We start from the raw sequence: 6,695 nt of genomic DNA on the forward strand, positions 1-6,695 counted from the left end.
AGCCTTTGGACCTCTGACCTAATAAAGATCCGATCCTGGGCACTGTACCATCTGCTCTTGGTGGCGACGGGTTTGCAATCTGGGGTGAGGTTCCCAAACAGGGAAGGCAGATCGACCTTGAGGGTTGCGAGGCCGCAGACAGTGAGGGGGGGTATAGGGCCGCCGAATTTGGAAAGTTAGACTTTGGAGATTACACTGGAAGTCTAAACCTAGGAGTGTGGCCGCGCAGAGGTGGGGAAGGACGTAGAGACGGTAATTTTTAAACTCCCTTCCTTGGACTGTGAGGTTTGCTACACAAAACCCCTTTATCTCTACTGAGTGGGAACCGGAGGCCAGGGAGATTTTTTGATTAACGGGGTGGAGGAGGGGAAAACAGCGCCTTACCGTGTCAGGGTGTCTGTAACTCTCCATGCTCCCAGAGTCAATTAGGCCCGTTGATTAGTAATGTTGTTATAGCAGTTGAGAGTGTTCGAGGCCGGGACTGATCCAGGGTCACCGAGGCTAATCGCAGCAGTTGAGTGTTCTCTTCGGGCAGTGTGCGGTCAGCCAAGCTGGGGTCCTGGGATTCCATCCAAGATGGCGGCTCCCATTGGTCGCACATGGCTGGGGGTGCACAAAATGGCAGTGCCCATCCTTCGAACATGGCCTCTGCAGGACAAGATGGCGGCGCCCGCTGGCCTCATGGGGACCGTGGAGAGGTTTGTGGTGGCGAATTCGCCGCCGGAGACCACAGCGACCACACGGGCCTGGCATACCACCACAAAGTGGCCCTTTTTACCGCATCTCATGCAGGTGGATGTGCGGGCCGGGCAGCACTGCCGGGGGTGCTTGGGCTGCCTGCAAAAGTAGCAGCGGGGCTCCCCGGGGTTGCCAGGCCACCTTGCAGCATAAGCTTGTGGGGGGGATGAGGGAAATCTCGGGGTTGGCTGCGGAGAGATTCCACGCTGCCCAGGGGGCTGCCGCGCGGTCGGGAAAGTAAGCGCGGGCGTTTCTGGAGGCCACATCCAGGGAGCTGGCAAGGGCCCGTGCCTCCTTGAGGCCTGGGGTGTCTTTTTCCAGCAATTGCTGGCGGATTTGGGAGGACAGCATACTTGCCATGAAAGCATCCCGGATCAAGAGTTCTGTGTGGGTGCTCGCCGAAACTTGCAGGCAGCTGCAGTTTCTCCCCAACACCAGGAGCGCACGGTAGAATTCTTCCAGCGATTCCCCAGGGATTTGTCACCTCGTTGCTAGCAGATGTCGGGCGTAGACCTGGTTTACTGGACGAATATAATGTCCTTTTAGCAGCTCTATTGCTGCATCGAAGTCTTCCGCGTCCTCAATGAGGGTGTAAATTTCCGGGCTCACCCTCAAGTGCAGGACTTGAAATTTCTGTTCTCCCGTGGGTGTATTTTCGGCCGTTCCGAGATATCCTTTAAAACACGCCAGCCAGTGCTTGAAGATTGCCGCTGAGTTTGCCGTGTGGGGGCTGAGTTGCAGACACTCCAGCTTGATTCGGAGCTCCATCCTTTTAAATCTAGCTTATTAAATTGATGCACGATCAATGACCACTAAAGCGAGGTTGTAGTCCAACTGAAGGCTTTAATAAGCTAGATGTTTCCCCCAGCAGCTCAGGTACAGAATGAAGGCTGCTGGGGCAGCACGGGCTCTTATACCCCGCCTTGCAGGGCGGAGCTACCATACAGCTTGACCAATAGGGAACATACAATATCTACCAATGGTGTTCCAGCATTACCAGGTACCGTAATACCTCTACACAGACTACCACACTCCTCTTCTCACCTCTCACTGTTACGCAGCTACCTTTGTTCTCAGGTGTAACTATGTCCCTGTAGCTTCTATCTATCACCCTCTCAGCTTCCCGAATGATCCTCAGTTCATCCAGCTCCAGTTCCCTAACACGATCTGTGAGGAGCTGGACATGGCTGCACTTCCCGTAGGTGAAGTCAGCAAGGACAACGGTGGTCTCCCTTACCTCAAACATTCTGCAGGAGCATTCCACTGCCCTAGCTGCCATCACCTCTACTTAGTCTCCCAGTGAAAAAGAAAGAAAGAAAAAAAAAAGTAAATAGCTTACTGCTCACAGCACTGAGTCTTTCTTTTTAGGTTAGAGGAGGAGGGAGGGTGGGAGACACTACACGTGTAGTGTCTCGGGTTTCCTTACCGTTCAAATTTATTGGGCAATACAAACCTTCCCAGGTCTCACCACGGCTGACTTCCGGTTTCCTGCTTCCAGCTCTCCCCTCCAAACATCGCTCCCCTCTCTGCTCGCTCCGTTGGAAGAATGACAGCGTTCAAAAGGCATCTTGACAAACACATAGATAGGATGGGTATAGAGGGATACGGCACAACGAAGTGCTGAGGGTTTTGGCAAAGGTTGGTATCATGACCAGTACAGTCTTGGAGGGCCGAAGGGCCTGTTCCTGTGCTGTATTGTTCTTTGTTTTTTGTACAGACCAGTCACTTTGACTTTAGTTGACAAGGGCCGGATAATTAAGGAAAGCCACCATGATTCATCAAGGAAAAATGTGTTTAACTAACTTACTGGAGTTTTTTTGAGGAGTTAACGGAGAAGGTTGAACTGGGAAACGCTGGTGTATATGGAGTTTTAAAGGGTTTTTAACACAGTGTCACACAACAGGGCAGCACGGTAGCAGTGTGGATAGCACAATTGCTTCACAGCTCCAGGGTCCCAGGTTCGATTCCGGCTTGGGTCACTGTCTGTGCGGAGTCTGCACGTTCTCCCCGTGTGTGCGTGGGTTTCCTCCGAGTGCTCCGGTTTCCTCCCACAATCCAAAGATGTGCAGGTTAGGTGGATTGGACATGATAAATTGCCCTTAGTGTCCAAAATTGCCCTTAGTGTTGGGTGGGCTTACTGGGTTATGGGGATAGGGTGGAGGTGTTGACCTTGGGTAGGGTGCTCTTTCTAAGAGCCGGTGCAGACTCGATGGGCCGAATGGCCTCCTTCTGCACTGTAAATTCTATGATAATCTATGAAACAGACTTGTGAGCAAAATTCCAGCTCATGGAAGAAAAGGGAAACTAGGCTTTTGGATAAGAAATTGGCAGAATGATAGGAAATAGAGCAGTGATAAATAGGTGTTTTTTCAGATTGGAGGGAAATTTGGCGTGTAGTTCCTCAGGGGGCAGTGTTGGATCCTTGCTCATCCTGAAATATATTAATGTATGGTGTTTGGGCATGATTTCAAAATGTGCAGATGATATGAAGATTGGAAGCGTTGTCAACTGTGATGAGGATAGACTTAAACTTCAAAAGGACATAGACATATTGGTGGAATGCAGAGAAGTGTGAGGTGATTCATTTTGTCAAGAATAACATAAAGGGAGAAACTCTAAGCAGGAACAAAGAGTACCCAGTGTGAGTTTACATAACTTATCGAAGGTTGAAGGGCATGTTCAGAGAGCAGTTAATAAAGTATAGAGTACCCAAGGTTTTATTAATAGGGGCATTGAGTACAGGAGTAAGGAGGTCACATAGAAATTGTAGAAGACACTAGTCAGGCCTCACCTGGAAGACTCTGTCCAGTTCTGGCTGCCCTACTTGAGGAAGGGTGTGAAGACATTGGAGAGAGTGCAGGGGAGATTCACAAGAATGATTCCAGGGTTAAAGAACTGTCGCTGTGGGGATAGACTGGAGAGGTTGGGACAGTTTTCCTTAGTGAAAATAAGACTGAGAGGAAACGTGATAGAGGTGTTCAAGGTTCTGAGGATTATAGACTGGGTAAATAGTGAGAAATTGTACCCTCTCAAAAGGTACAACAAGAACTGGAGGGCACAAATTCAACATAATTCGTAAAAGGTGTAGAAGTGACGTGAGGAAAAGTATTTTCACCAAGATTGTATGGAGGCACAAAGAACTTCCTGAGCTGATGGTGGAGGAAGGTTTGCTCGTGTTATTCAAAAGGGAATTGGATTGCTATCTGAAAAGAAACAATGTGCAAGGTTACTGGGATATGGGGAGGAAGTGGGACAGAATATAATGTTCTTTCAGAGAGCCAGTGCATACACGATGGGCCGAATGGCCCCCTGCACTGTAAAGACTCTCTGATTCTAACTTTTAATTTTTTTAAAAATATGTTTTATTGAAATTTTTTTCCCAAACAACAATTTTTCCCCTCTTACAAAGCAAACGCAACAATAACAATACAGAAATTTTTAACAATACACAAGTAACAAAACCCCTTTATCTTTGACCTAAACTAAACTAACCCCCCCCCCCCTCCCCCCTCCCCCCCCCCCCTTCCCCCTGGGTTGCTGCTGCTGGTCATCTGTCTTCCCTCTAACGTTCCCCTAGGTAGTCGAGAAATGGCTGCCACCGCCTGGTGAACCCTTGAGCCGATCCTCTCAGGGCAAACTTTATCTGCTCCAGTTTAATGAACCCCGCCATATCATTTACCCAGGCCTCCAGTCCGGGGGGTTTCGCCTCCTTCCACATGAGTAGGATCCTGCGCCGGGCTACTAGGGACGCAAAGGCCACAACGTCGGCCTCTTCCGCAACTCCAAATAGAGCTAACCCCCAGCCTGGTTTGACCCGGGCCTTCACCACCCGCGAAATCACTCCCGTCACTCCCTTCCAATACCCCTCCAGTGCCGGGCACGCCCAAAACATATGTGCGTGGTTTGCCGGACTCCCACCACACCTCCCACATTTGTCCTCCACTCCAAAGAACCTGCTCAATCTTGCTCCCGTTATGTGTGCTCTATGTAGCACCTTAAATTGAATCAGGCTAAGCCTGGCGCATGAGGAAGAGGAATTTACCCTGCTTAGGGCATCAGCCCACATACCCTCCTCTATCTCTTCCCCTAGTTCTTCTTCCCACTTTCCTTTTAGTTCGCCCACCGACTCCTCCCCCTCTTCCCTCATCTCTCGGTAAATCTCTGACACCTTGCCCTCTCCGACCCACACTCCTGAAAGCACCCTGTCCTGTATCCCCTGTGTCGGGAGCAACGGAAATTCCCTCACCTGTTGTCTAGTAAACGCCCTCACCTGCATATATCTCAAGAAATTTCCCCGGGGCAACTTATACTTTTCCTCCAATGCTCCCAAGCTCGCAAAAGTCCCATCTATAACTACATCTCCCACCCTCCTAATTCCCAACTGGTACCAGCTCGGAAATCCTCCATCCATTCTTCCTGGGGCGAACCTATGGTTGTTCCTGATTGGGGACCCCACCAGGGCTCCCCGCACCCCTCTCTGTCGCCTCCACTGTCCCCAGATATTCAATGTTGCCGCCACCACCGGGTTCGTGGTAAACTTTTTAGGTGAGATCGGTAGCGGCGCCGTCACCAGCGCCTCTAAACCCGTCCCTTTACAGGACTTTCTCTCCAGTCTTTTCCACGCCGCTCCCTCACCCTCCATCATCCATTTTCCTATCATTGCCACATTGGCGGCCCAATAGTAATCGCCCAAGTTCGGTAGTGCCAATCCTCCTCTGTCCCTACTACGCTGAAGGAACCCCCTCCTTACTCTCGGAACTTTCCCTGCCCACACGAAGCTCGTGATGCTCCGGTCTATTTTATTAAAAAAGGTCTTGGTGGTTAGTATAGGGAGACATTGAAATACAAATAAGAACCTCGGAAGGACCATCATCTTAATTGCTTGCACCCTGCCCGCCAGCGATAGAGGCTGCATGTCCCACCTCTTGAAGTCCTCCTCCATTTGTTCTACCAACCGTGTCAGATTAAGTCTGTGCAAGGTTCCCCAGCTCCTAGCGATCTGAATCCCCAGGTATCGGAAGTTTCTTTCCACTTTCCTTAGAGGCAAGCCTTCTATCTCTCTACTCTGGTCCCCAGGATGTATCACAAATAATTCACTCTTCCCCATGTTTAGCCTATACCCAGAGAAATCCCCGAACCCCCTCAAAATTCGCATAACCTCTATCATCCCCCCCGCTGGGTCCGACACGTATAACAATAGGTCATCCGCGTATAACGAGACTCGGTGTTCTTCTCCCCCTCTAATCACCCCACTCCATTTCCTGGAGTCTCTCAACGCCATGGCCAGAGGTTCAATTGCCAACGCGAACAACAATGGAGACAGCGGGCATCCCTGTCTTGTTCCCCTATATAGTCGGAAATACTCCGATCTATGTCGACCTGTAACTACGCTTGCCGTTGGAGCCCCATAAAGAAGTCTAACCCAGCTAATAAACTCGTTCCCAAACCCAAACCTCCTTAACATTTCCATAAATACTCCCACTCCACCCTATCAAATGCCTTCTCTGCGTCCATTGCCGCCACTATCTCTGCCTCCCCCTCCACTGGGGGCATCATTATCACCCCTAATAGTCGTCGCACGTTAACATTCAGTTGTCTCCCTTTTACGAACCCTGTCTGGTCTTCGTGCACCACCCCCGGGACACAGTCCTCTATCCTCGATGCCAGTACCTTTGCCAACAATTTGGCGTCCACATTCAATAATGAAATGGGTCTATAGGACCCGCACTGCAACGGATCTTTATCCCTCTTCAAAATTAACGATATCGTCGCCTCCGACATCGTCGGGGGTAGAGTCCCCCCTTTCCTGGCCTCATTGAACGTCCTCACCATCAACGGGGCCAACAAGTCCACATATATTCTGTAATACTCCACCGGGAACCCGTCTGGTCCTGGGGCCTTCCCTGCTTGCATGCTTCCCAGTCCCTTAATAACCTCGTCCACCCCAATCGGTGCCC

This window comes from Scyliorhinus torazame, chromosome 6, assembly GCF_047496885.1.
Source record: "Scyliorhinus torazame isolate Kashiwa2021f chromosome 6, sScyTor2.1, whole genome shotgun sequence".
NCBI classification, from domain to species: Eukaryota; Metazoa; Chordata; class Chondrichthyes; order Carcharhiniformes; family Scyliorhinidae; genus Scyliorhinus; species Scyliorhinus torazame.